The sequence below is a fragment of the Dipodomys merriami genome, unplaced genomic scaffold (assembly GCF_024711535.1).
Source record: "Dipodomys merriami isolate MVZ:Mamm:240054 unplaced genomic scaffold, mDipMer1.0.p SCAF_101, whole genome shotgun sequence".
Taxonomy (NCBI): Eukaryota; Metazoa; Chordata; class Mammalia; order Rodentia; family Heteromyidae; genus Dipodomys; species Dipodomys merriami.
This window is the reverse complement of record NW_027202283.1, coordinates 3,550,029-3,563,518: the sequence shown is the minus strand read 5'-3', so window position 1 is coordinate 3,563,518 and position 13,490 is coordinate 3,550,029. Positions and strand designations below refer to the sequence as shown.

The following is a 13,490-nucleotide window of genomic DNA, read 5'->3' as shown; positions in this document are numbered from 1 at the left end:
TGTGTATTTAACAGTATGAAATCCTGGGCTAGAAAATAAAACTTCTATGATCGTGCTAGGCCCACCTCACATATCTTTCTTTGTCTCTTCCTTCCTTCCTTTTTAGGGCTTGGGATTGAACGCACGGCCTTGTGCATATTAAGCAATTGCAACAAAACTAAGTTACATGGCCATTTCAATCGCTCCAATTTGATTCACTGCTACCCTGTTCCTGATACTTTGTATTACTTGGTCATAGTATTTGGAGACTACTAAACTTCATAAGCGTTTCATCTTTTTTACTCCCTTCCCATGTATCAAGACACTGTGCAAGAAAGAATTTCCTGACCTCCCCAGACAGAGTTCATGGATCATCATCAGGTTCTATTTTACCATGCATAGCACTCTATTATTACATTTATAATAACAACTCACTTAAATAATTGTTCTCTTCTTCAGACCATTGGTAGACGATTGTTCAATCCTATATTTTATATAACCAGGAATAGAAATTTTCTTGTCATGTTTTCCTCTTTTTGACTTGGTAAAATTTTCCTGATTTTGTAGAACTGTTTATTCTCCATGAATATTGTTTCAGGACATTGCTGCATAATGTCTATAATAAAATTAAGAAATTTCCAGCCAAAGAAGACAACTCAGCATTCTAGATGTTAATGACTGTACTCTGGGTTCCTGTGCACTGGGCACTGCATTTGGCATCTCAGTTTTACAACAATGGACAATCTATATTGAAAGTTGCTTTTTTTTGGTTTCCTATTTTGTGCCATATGAAGTATTTAAGGTGTATAGCCAGTTAATTGTGGAAGTATGAGCTGGTAATCTTTTCAAAAATTTTTTGTAAAGATACTGTATAGAGTTGTTACGATTACATGAGTAAGGTAATGAGTACATTTCCTATTGAGCATTGTTACCCCCTCCTTTGTTTCCCCCCTAAATTCCCTTCCTTCTCTATTTCCCAACTCCTCTTTCCCTCTACTTTCGAAGATGTGAAGTTCGTTTTCAACATAGTGTCTTGTACATGCCATTGTTACAATGGATCAAACTGAATCCTTGTCTCAGCATTTTGTTATTTCCCTGCCCCTCCCCAAATTAGAAAAATGTATATACAAGATGGAACCAGGGTCATATGAGCTGGTAATCTTTAGCCTTCAAATCTTAAAACAAAAACAAGCAATGCATGAAAAAAATTGTTCATAATGGAAATCTCAGCCTTCTGATTGATGCTCTGATTCTTCCATTAAAGTATAATCTTGTTAGAATCAAGTTCCAGGCTAAAATGTAAATACCCAGGGAAATGATGACATTAAGTTGCTAATATTTAATTATGCCTTCCTATTAATGAAATAATTTGGAAAATGTTTTTTAAAAAACTGGATGATAGCAAGAAGGATTTTAGAAAAAGGCATTACAGTGGGTAAGGTGTGTAAAATTGTACAAAACTGGAACTACATGCTGGGAAAAGAACAACTTCACAGAGAGGGGTAACTTATTTTTTTTAGATGAGGCAAGTTAAGATGGATTATTATGTAAGAAGAAAGTTTCTATTTGTTTTTTTCTAACAACTAGCAGAGACTTATCTGTTTATAAAAAATAAATACTAGAATGAAAAATTCAAAAGACCTTTAATGATGCATTTAATATTTTGGAGACAACAAAGATTTTCAGGGTAGAGACAGTTCAATAAACTATGGTATTTATAAGCACTGGACTCCCATGTAATCATTATAAGTGATGTTCTTAGAACAGTGCAATTTCTTAGGATGTTATTAGATAGGAAATATATGCATGATATAATGCGATGTAGACTCACACCTGTAATCCTACCTACTCATAGGGGTGAGATTTGAGGATCATGGTTCACAGCCAGCCCCCATAGGAAAATCAATTTAACCATCAAAATGCCAATAGTGGAGCTGTGGCTAACCTTGGGGGGAAAAAGTAAAGCCGAGAATAATACGCAGGCACTGAATTCAAGTTCCACTTTTGGCAACAAACAAATGAATAATCAAACAAATATATCACCCCAAAGTTATATGAAAATATGTATATGCATATATGCATGGCAGAAGGTCTAACCGTAGTGTTCCAATATTCACCTTGTAGAAGTCCAAAATGGGAACAACATAAACATTTACTTAAAGAAAATCAAAAGTGACAATATGTTGGAAATGATCTTTACAACTTGGGGGGCATTGAGAAAGGGAGGAAAAAGGGAAGAAAAATAAAGGAGGGGGCAAAAAGTTAGACAAGAAATGTAATCATTACCTTACTTATGTAACTGTGACCCCTCTCTACATCACCTTGACAATAAAATTAAAATGAAAAAAACTAAAAAAAAGACAACCAAAAGCTTTTACTTATGTTATTCTATTTAAAAGTATATTTTAAAAGAATTATTGGCATGTTTTAAAGTTCTAATGCATTGCCCTACTCTACTGGATTATACTGGAATATGGAGAGAATTATTTACACATGAGTCCATAAGTAAGGACCCCAATGTGATTGTTTCTAACGTATTTATAAGATGATTTATTTGTTGCTTTGTATGTCCCTCCCCCATGGTATAACCCCTGCTTTCACTGTATTTGATGTTATTATAATTTATGGGGGGGAAGGGAAAAAACAAATCGTTTAAATAAGGATACAGGTGGACCCATTGCAACAATGAGATGTACAAGCTGTTATGTCGAAAAATGAACTTTACAACCTCGGCAAGGGGTGGGGGAGGGGGCCCGGAATGGGAAGGGATGGGAAGGGGAAACAAAGGAGGAGGCAACCTTGCTTGATAAGAAATATACTCATTATCTTGCCCATGTAATTGTAACCCCTCTGTACGGTATTTTCACAATACATTTTTTAATTAAAAAAAAGAATTCGACAAAGAAATGCCAACGTGGACCAAAGGATCCTACCCATAATACCGTGCTTCTACAGCAAATCACACAATCCCCCAATCCACATAATTTGATCATTTAAAGGCGATTGATGAATCAACTTCTCCATTTGTAGAAATACATACCTGTGACAAGGATGGAAAAGGCACCGAAAGCCAAAATGAATGTTACACAATTTTGTGGAAGATTCCATAGATAAAGGAATGTGTCCCACACATTTCCAACTCTCAGTCTGGGAAAGTCAGTCATCCTTACCATACTAATAAAAACACAAAAATGCTAACTGTGGGATTCAAAAAGATTGCATGAGAATATGTGTTCATTGTGACAGCACAGTAACTTCAGTGCAAATTACTGTGGCTCTCTTTCCTTGCCTTATTCCCAATTCATTCTTCAATTCTGAAGGGGAGATTCTGGGGAGCCAGTTCTCTTTGCTCCAATAATTAATGAAAGGAAACAGGTTATTGGAGATAAAATTTCTACACATAGTTCTTGGAATCTCATTCTTTATTAAGCTTACTGAGTACTAATGGGATTATAAAACACAAGAACGTCTTAATTTTTCCACTAATTTTTTAAATGCCTCTTGTAAGAAAAATCAAAATTAACGAAAGAAACACCTCAGAAATCTTATAAAGATATTTGTGGTGTATGGATGCCAGGAAAATTAGAAATGTCACATGTAACTACCAAATGATATTTACAAAGCACAAACCCTAATTCTTCTGTGAGCTAATGTGATAATTACACATTTAAACTTTCCAACAAAATCACCATTGAGAATACCACAGCCAATTTCAATCACAAAAGAAAAGCTGCAAAGAATTGCTAAAATTTTCACCTATTCATTCCTAAAGTTGAGACAGTTGACTCTGCTGCTGTTGACTGTTTGATCCTTTTCCTCCTCACAAATAAATGTGCCTATGTAGAACAATTTATATCTATACATTAAGTTAATGGGTATCTAGCCTTTCTAGTCTGATCTTCAGTCTGAGTAGAAACGATGGAGCATAAGTAGTTTATGAACATGGACCATCCCATAACAAGCAGAAACACGCTCTAAACCAATTCTAACAGAAACATCTGTGATAATGGAAATATTCTATATATACATTCTCTAACAGAGTAGCCACTGACTATATATGGCTACTCCATCTCAAATATGAATAGTGTCTGAGAAATTAATTCTTCCAATTTCAGTTAAATGAAAATTTTTTTAATTTTATTTTTTTTATTGTGAAAATACTGCACAGAGGGGTTACAATTACTTGGGCAAGATAGTGAGTACATTTCTTATCAAGCATTGTACCCTCCTCCTTTGTTTACCCTTCCCATCCCTTCCCATCTTTCCTCCCCCCACCCCATCCCACCCCCACAAGTTGTAAAGTTCGTATTCGACATGACAACTTGTACTTCTCATTGTTGCAACAGGTCCACCTGTATCCTTATTTAAACGACTTATTTTTCCCCTTCCCCTCCACAAATTATACCGACATCAAATACAGTGAAAGCAGGGTTTATCCTGTAGGGGAGGGACATACAAAGCAACAAAGAAACAAATGCGTTAGAAACAAATGCATGAAAGACAAAAACATTTAAAATACATATTTTAGGGTTAATTTTCCTAACATCACATTATCTGAACTTTTCTGCTTGACTCATACATATAATAAATAATGCAAATAAGGGAAATCATGGGACCTATGTTTGTTTGGGCTTGGCTTACTTCACTTAATATAATTTTTTCCAAGTTTTTACATTTCCTAACAAATGGATTAATGTCATTCTTTCTGATGGAGACATAGAATTCCATTGTGTATATATATACCACATTTACTTGATCTATTCATCTACTGAGGGGCATCAGGGTTGGTTCCAGATCTTAGCTATGGTAAATAATGCTGCAATAAACATAGTTGTGCTGGTAGCTTTAGTGTGGTCTTGTTTGTAAACATTTAGGTAAATGCCCAAAAGGGGGACTGCTCGGTCACAGTGGAGATCTATGTGAAGTCTTTTGAGGAACCTCCATACTACTTTCAAAAGTGGTTGAACAAGTTTACACTCCCACCAACAATGAAATAAGGTTCCCTTCTGTCCAATCCCCTCCAGCAACTGTTCTTATTAGACTTCTTGATTTATGCCATTCTAACTGGGATGAGGTTGTATCTCAATGTTGTTTTGATTTGCATTTCTTTTATGGCTAGGGAGGTTGAACATTTCTTCATGTGTCTATTGGTCATCCTTCTTTCTTCTTCAGAGAAGTTTCTCTTTAAGTAATTAGCCCCCTTATTTACTGGGCAGTTGTTTCTTTGAGGATTTGTTGTTGGGGAATTTAATTTTTTGAGTTCCAAGTGTATTTTAGATATGAGACCCTTGTCTGTTGTATGGCTAGTGAAGATCTTCTCCCAATCCGTGGGCTTTCTATTGATCTTGCTAGCTATGTCCTTTGCCATGCAGAAGCTCTGCAATTTCATGAAATACCAATATCCCAATTGTCCAAACTTTCTTTGATTTGTTGTGTTTCCAGGCCTCTATTAAGAAAATTTTGGCCTGCGCGAAGGAGACGTAGGTTTTCTCCTATTCCATCCTGAAATGTTTTCGTTGTGTCTGCTTTGACTCCGAGGTCTTTGATTCATTTGGGGTGATTGTGGTGCAGGGTGATATACAAGGGTCTAGCTTTAGTTTTCTACAAGTAGTTAACCAATTTTGCCAGCACCATTTACTGAAGAGGCTGTCTTTCTTCCTTTCTATTTTTTTTAGCTCTCTTATCAAAGATTAGATGGTTATAGGTCTGTAGGTTCACTACTGAGTTTTCAATTCTATTCCATTGGTCCTGAGGTCTCTTCTTGTGCCATTACCAAGCTCTTTTGACTACTATGGCTTTATAGTAGAGTTTGAAATTTGGTATTGATGTTCCTCCAGCTGTGTTCTTTCCGTTGAGGAGCGTTTTTGCTATTCAGAGTCTTTTATTGTTCCATATGAAATTTTGGATTGCCTCTTCTATTTCCTTGAAGAATGTGGTTGGAATTTTGATAGGTATCGCAGTGAATTTGTAGAGAGCCTTGGGAAGTATTACCATTTTTATGATATTAATCTTTCCAATCCAGGAGCATAGGAGTTTTTCCCATTTTCTAGGTTCTGTTTTGATTTTGAATCAGCTTGAGTAATTTGGGAATGGGGTCTATGGGTTTCTTTAAATACAGGATCATATCATCTGCGAAGAGAGAGTTTTTTTCTTCTTTCTCTCTTTGGATCCCCTTTATGTCTGCATCTTGTCTTATTGCTGTAGCTATGCATTCTAACACTAGGTGGAAGAGAAGTGGAGAGAGTGAACATCCTTGTCTTGTTCCTGAGTTATGAGGAAATGGCTTTAGTTTTTCACCAGTAAGTATAATGCTGGCTGTAAGTTTGTAATATACATCCTTTATTGTATTGAGGAATGTTCTATGGATTCCTAATTTTTCCAGAAACTTCATTATAAAGGGGTGTTGGATCTAGTCGAATGGTTTTTCTGCATCTATTGAGAAAACCATGTGGTTCTTATCTTTGTTCCTGTTGATGTGATGAATAATAAAAATTGATTTGCACATATTGAACAAGCTTTGCATCCCTGAAAAGAACCCTGTTGATCATGGTGTATGATTTTTTGAATGAATTGTTGAAGACGATTGGCCATAATTTGGTTGAGAATTTTTGCATCAATGTTCATCAAAGAAATGGGTCTATAGTTCTCTTTCTTTGATGAGTCCCTGCCTGGTTTTGGGATGAGGGTTATGATGAATTCATAGACTGTGTTTGGTAGTGAACTTTCTCTTTCAATTTCATTGAAGAGTTGGAGGAGTATTCGTGTGAGCTCTGCAATAAAGGCCTTGCAGAATTCCGCTGTAAAATCGTCTGGTCCTTGACTTTTCTTAGCTGGGAGGTCTCTTATTGCTGTTTCTATTTCAATGCTTGATATGGGCCTGTTAAGATGGTTTAACTCATCTTGGTTTAGTTTTGGCATGTCAATATTTGCTAGGAAAAGGGCCATTTCTGCCAAGTTCTCAAACTTATTAACATAAAGTTTGAGAAGTATTCCCTTAAAATTTTCTGAATATTGGTGGTTTCCGTGGTTTTCATTCTCATTTCTGAGTTTTTTTATTTAGGTGTGTTCTCTTCTTTTTCTGATAAGATTTGCTAAGGGTCTGTCAATTTTGTTAATTTTTTTGAAGAACCAACTCTTTGTTTTGTTGATTTTTTTCTATAGTTTGTTTTGGATTCTAATTCATTTAATTCTGATTTAATGTTAATTTTTTCTTTCCGTCTACTGGAATGGGGTTTATCTTGCTGCTCTTTTTCAAGGAAGTTCAGATGTCTCATTAAATTGTTGGTTTCAGATCTCTTCAATTTGTTGAGGTAGGAACTCAGAGCTATAAACTTGCCTCTGATTACTGCCTTTCCTATGTCCCAGAGGATCTAGTAATTTTTGTGCTCAGTTTTTTGAATAGCATGAACACTTGAATTTCTTTTCTGATCTCTTCCATGACCCACTCGTGATTCAGCAGTGTGTTGTTCAGCCTCCATGTGTTACCGGACTTTCTTTGGTGGCTTTTGGTGTTGAGTTCTAATTTTATTCCCTTGTGGTCTGACAGAATGCAAGGTATAATTTCAATGTGTCTCAATTTGGACAATTTTGCTTTGTGGCCTAAAATGTGGTCTATTTTAGAAAATGTTCCATGTGTATTCTGATGCTGTTGGGTAAAATATTTGGTAGATGTCTGTTAAATCTAGTTGATCTATGCAGTTGTTTAGATCTGCGGTTTCTCTGTTGAGTTTTTGCGGAGGTGATCTATCTAGTGGGGAGAATGGTATGTAAAAATCCCCAACAATTAATGTCTTTGGATCTATGTGGGATTTGAGGGAAAGTAGTGTTTCTTGGATAAATTTGTGAGCTCCGTTGTTTGGCGAATAGATATTTAGAATTGTAATATCGTCCTAAAGGAGAGAAACCTTAATTAGTATGTAGCGACCTTCTTTATCTCTTCTCACAAATTTTAATTTGAAGTCTATTTTTTCTGATATTAGGATTGCAACTCCCGCCTGTTTATGGGGGCCATTTGCTTGGTAGATTTTGTTCCAACTTTTAACATTGAAAATGTTTTTGTTTTTACGGGCAAGATGTGATTCCTGAAGGCAGAATATATAAGGATCTTGTTTTTTAATCCAACTAGACAGTCTATGTCCCTTAATTGGAGAGTTAAGTCCGTTAATGATAAGAGATAGGACTGAGTGGTATTTGGGAGTTCCACCTTCTTGGTGGCTGCGAAAACTGGGTTCTTCCTATGGTTCTTGGATTCTCAGTTTGGGTGCAGTTTCTTGGCCTCTATTGTGGTCTTGTTGGTTTTCTATGTGTAAGACATCTTTAAGAATCTTTTGCAGGGTTGGTTTGGTGGAGATCTATTGTTTCAATTTTTCTTTGCTATGGAAGGTTTTTATTTGGCTTTCAGTAATGAAGGAGAGTTTAGCTCGGTAGAGTATTCTTGATTGATAGTGATTTGTTTTTAGTGCATGGCATACATCATTCCAGGCTCTTCTTGCTTTGATTGTCACTGCTGAGATATCTGAGGTGATTCTAATTGGTTTCCCTTTATATGTCATTAATGTTTTCTCCTTGACAGCTTTAAGGATCTTTTCCTTGGTCTGAATTGATCCTATGTGGATTATAATTTGACAGTGGGATGTCCTATTCTGGTCTGGCCTATTTGGAGTTCTAAAAGCTTCTTGTATGTGAATAGGCCTATCTTTTTGCATGTTTGGGAAGTTCTCTGCTAGGATCCTGTTAAACAAATTTCCTTCACCATTAACTTCTGTTTCTAGGTGCTCCTCTACAACCATTACTCTTAGATTAGGCCTTCTGATGGTGTCTTCCAAGTGTTGGATAGATCTCTCATATTTTTTGGATTTCTCTTGGATGGTTGTATGTTCTTTCTCTATAATGTTTAGGCTCTCTTCTCTCCCCGAGATTCGATCTTCTGCATGGTCTGACCTCCTGTCGAGACTTTCTACTTTGTTTTTTATTTTTTTTCCTTCTAGTTGGTCAGCTTGATGGCTTCAAATTCTTTGTTGAAGCTTTGTTTTAGATCTTGTATGAAGTTCTTTACTTCCTTAATTTGGTGCTCAGTGTTTATACTCAAATCACTTAGTTGATTGGTTATGGTTTCCTTGGACTCCCATTCCTTCTGTTATTTTCTATTCAGCATTCCCTTTGTGGGCTCCCTGACTTCCTTCAGCTCTTTGTTAATGGATTCCCTGAATGCCTTTAGTGATCTTTCTGTATTCTCATCCTGCTCTCTCAATTCCTGTATTACTCTTTGATTAGCTTCCTCTGGTTCATGCGATTCCTGTAGTTCTCTTTGAGTGTTCTCTGCCTGCTCACGCCATTCCTGCCTTTCCCTTTGAGTATTCTCAAGCTGCTCATGCAAATCCTGTATCAGTTTTTGAGTACCTTCCTCACGCTTATGATATTCCTGTATAAACTTTTGGATTGCCTCCACTCTCTCCCTATCCTGCTCATACAAAATTCTTGGAATGTTTTCAATCTTTTCATTTATCATGTTTGCCAGCAGTGTTCGTAGAGCTATTTGGGAACTCTCTTCTGGATTATTCATTATCTGTTATCTGTTCTGTCCCCTGATTATCATGAGTGGGATTTGAGATACCGGGACTTGCAATTTTTCTTGTGTTTTTCCGGCTAACTCTGCCGATTTGGGATGAAATTAACACCAGTTTTGTGCTAGAACACTATCTTAAGGCAAGCATCAACCAAAGTCTATATTTGCACAGTCAATAGTCTGCAGATACAATCTAGTTCAACAGATACATCTATTCAACATCAAACAACTATATATTAATGGGCTATGAACCACAAAGAAGAATTTGGAAGACCACAAATTATTAGGTTTAGGAAGAGTTGTGGGTAAAAAATAGGAAGAGTGATGTGGGATGGCACAGTGAGTGTTAACTAAGTCCTAATCTCAAAGCAGGAAATAGGTTGGATAGGATGAAAGTAGAGAGATAGAAAAAAAAGAAATAGAAAGGGGAAAAAAGAGACCAGAAAAAATAGAAAAGTAAAAATTAAAAATATTATAGATATTCGTAAACAAACTATTCAGAGAAGAAAATCAATTTAATGAGAGAAAGGGAGGGATATAGAGGAGATGTGAAAAACTTAAAAACAAAAATACTTAAAATATTATATAGGTATAAAGAGGTAGTACTGCTATTAAGGAATTTAAGTCTAAGAGGTTTTGAATTGTGTAATAAATTTGTGGATTAAGTGTGTACACAATGGGGGATAACGTCTAATAATTGACTACGGGTTTATCTGAGGATGTGCAGAACAGCAATTAAGTCACATAAAGAACGAAAGAGAAGAACAGATGAAAAGGGTAAGAAAGAAAGAAAAAAGATCAGAAGTTCAATAGAGCTAAACAAAAACAAAAACAAACACAAAAAAGAGAGAAAAACTCACACTCACTTATAACCCTAAAATAAAATTCTAAGAGGACAAAAAATTACTATAAAACATTTTTTTTCAAAAAAGGTAAAAATTAAAGATTAAAAAATTTTTAGAAACAAAATTTTTTTTATAAAATATAGAACAAAAAATTCTTTGACTTTTTTGGGAAGAGCGGGAAAAATCCTGTATCTCCCTTGTGTCCGTAACCAGCCCCTTGTTGGAGTCTCTGGTCTGCTTGTGTTCCTGTGGCTTGGTTGGTTACTTAAGTCAGTTTCTTTGAACAGGCAGAAAAATGCTCTGCAACCCTCCTCGCAGGTTAGTTCAATGGGAGGGAGGTCTGCTTTGAGTATCACAAAAGAGGGAGATGGCTTTTTCCTTGGGTTTGTAGGTGCTGTGATGAGGCTAGGTTCTGGGTAGAGTTGAGGCCTTTCAGCAAACAGTAGCTTTTCCCGGGGGCTGGTTTGTGAGAAACTCACAGAGCCCAGCCTGGAGCCATTATCAGGGTTTCTGTTTACTGAATTTCAGTTGATTGTCAAGGCTGCTAAAGGGAGGGGCAGCCTCTGGCTCTGATTACCCAGTGAAGAAAGCCACTCCTAGGGCTGGCGCCTGAGCTGGGTGACTTTTCCCTGTGTGGAGCTGAGTCTGGCAGGTCAGGTTAGGCTCTTTTGACCTGCTAGATGTCTCTAGATTTATTCCAAGGCCTGAGTTGGTGCTAGCAGCTCCACCAAGCTTTGTCGGTATCCAAGATGGAGATCTCCGGTACTGGGGGGCGAGGGGTGGCCTTCCCTCCTCTGCTCCCTGAGAAGGAGTGAGGACGTTAGGCTGCTATGCACGCTGAGTCTTGGTTCCTGGGTAGTCTCTGGTCTGTGAACTGCAGGATGAAGATGTGTGCTCCTTGTATGTTCTTGCTGGTGTTGTGTAGAATCCGCTCATCCACCTCGTCTGGCTGCTTCGTCCTGGTCTCTTTGTGATTCAGGTATGGAGGCTGCAGTCGCTCCTGCCACCACTGCTGCTGTGGCGGCGGCTGCTGACAAGTGCTCAGGGCTGTCTCCTTGCCTGTATTTTCTCTCTCTGGCCTAACTCTCTGTGTGATGGCACACTTGGTGTGATTCTCTGGCTTAGTACTGTTCACTGGAGCTCTGAAACTGCTTTCTTATGCGAGAGCCTGTTTAGCCTCCAGCTTCTCCTCTGCCATCTTCCCCTCGAAGCCTTAAATGAAATTTTATGTAATGAGATTCATCTACTCACTGGGAACTGGACAGCTCAGTTTCCAAATTAGGAAGCTGAAATTCTCAAAAACATAGTGATAAAATATAATCCAAGCAGGGCGCTAGTGGCTAATGCCTGTAACACCAGTTAATCAGGAGGCTAAGATCTGAGGATCATGATTCAAAGCCAGCTCAGGCAGGAAAATCTGTGAGCTCTTATCTCCAATAAACCACTAGAAAACCAAAAGCGGCACTGTGGCTCAAGCCGTAGAGTGCTTGCCTTGAGGTGAATAGTGCAGGGACAGCGCCCAAGACCAGAGTTCAAACTCCACTCCCAACCAACACACACACACACACACACACACACACACACACACACACACACACACACACACACACACACACAATCCAAGTGAAGAAGGTTCCATTGGATACTAACTGCATGTCTGTGAATTATCTAAGTTTTTCTGTCTTATAGCAGTTACCACTCACCTAGATTGACAGCGGGAGGAAAGGGGTGGGAGATAAACACAAGCTACTTGGGATACTGAGAGCTGCTCCTTGAAGGTAAGGGTTGTGCATGAATCTTTTCTATATTTAGTAGACATCAAAGTGTGTAGAATCCTGTAGTTATAAAAATGTATTTCAACATGTACAACAGATGCTCTGTTTATCAAAATAGGAGAGAAATCAGACAGGTGGATTCTATAAATATACAAGCAATATATAGAAAATTTGCTACATTCTATTCCATGATAGGCTCTGGAATAAACTTTGGTTTTCTGTACATACTAGGTAAATATTCATACACTAAAAAACAGAAGTGTAATCCTTTATTACGGTTAAAATATATAGAATATCTTAATGAAATGTATTTGTGGACCTATTTTTTCCTTAATTTCATCCACTCCTGCATTAAAAATGGCTCTAAGAGAAAAGTTTCTAGATGTGTAAAATATGAACTCCATCTATTTCGTTTGTTGAATTTGTACTTTAGATAGGATTTAAGTCCTTATTTCATCTTTAGGCTTAGGGCTAGGAAAAGAATAAGTAATCTCAACAGATTGTCATGCCTCACTTTTAAGGAGAGTTATGTATTTATCAGGAGAAATATGTATTGGTCTTGGTAGCTAGGAAACTTCAAGAAACAAAAGAAAAAGAACAATTCCACAGCAGTCTCAAGTATTTGCATATCTTCAAGTGAACATTAGTTGCTCTTTATTCTATAGTATATTTACAAGGATAGTTTTACAACCTATTTCTAAGCTATTGTCATCCTCCAGAGTAAAGTTCAGGCATGCCTATTGCTCATTATATAGATCGCAGTTGCTCAAACTCAGAACCCATTTTTTGTATAGGTTTCACCTGGCTACCTTTACCTCACTCAGTAGCACTGAGGGCTGGGAGATTTATTTCAAATATTTAAATACACACAAACACACACACACATCACTGGCTTTCACTATTGCTGTAAAAATTAAGTACCTTTTGTCCCTTACCCAAGAGTATCATAAATCGTGTACCATCCATGAAAATGTGACAAGTTCATTATTAACTTGCAAGTAGGTTAAATCTCTAGCCTCATACAATTCTACATATTCATATGAAGAAAAATATATACCTAGAGTTTTGGTGTGCTTCTACATTATGAAGCTCTCAATTTTCATTTTTTTAAAAAATACATTTTTATTGTAAAAATAATGTACAGAGGGGTTAGAGTTTCATGAGGAAGGTAATGAGTACATTTCCTATCAAGCATTGGAAGGCAGCTCAGTGGTAGAGTGCTTGCCTTGTAGGCATGAGGCCCTGGGTTCAATGCCTCAGTACCACATACACAGAAAAGGCCAGAAGTGGTGCTGTGGCTCAAGTGATAGAGCACTAGCCTTGAGC

General features: G+C 37.2%; 1 pseudogene; it reads right to left on the bottom strand.

Annotated features, from left to right (window-relative positions):
• Positions 1-11,545: 11,545 nt before the first annotated feature.
• LOC138807388 (Golgi to ER traffic protein 4 homolog pseudogene) overlaps positions 11,546-13,490 on the bottom strand; it is a 29,137-nt pseudogene continuing 27,192 nt past the window's right edge.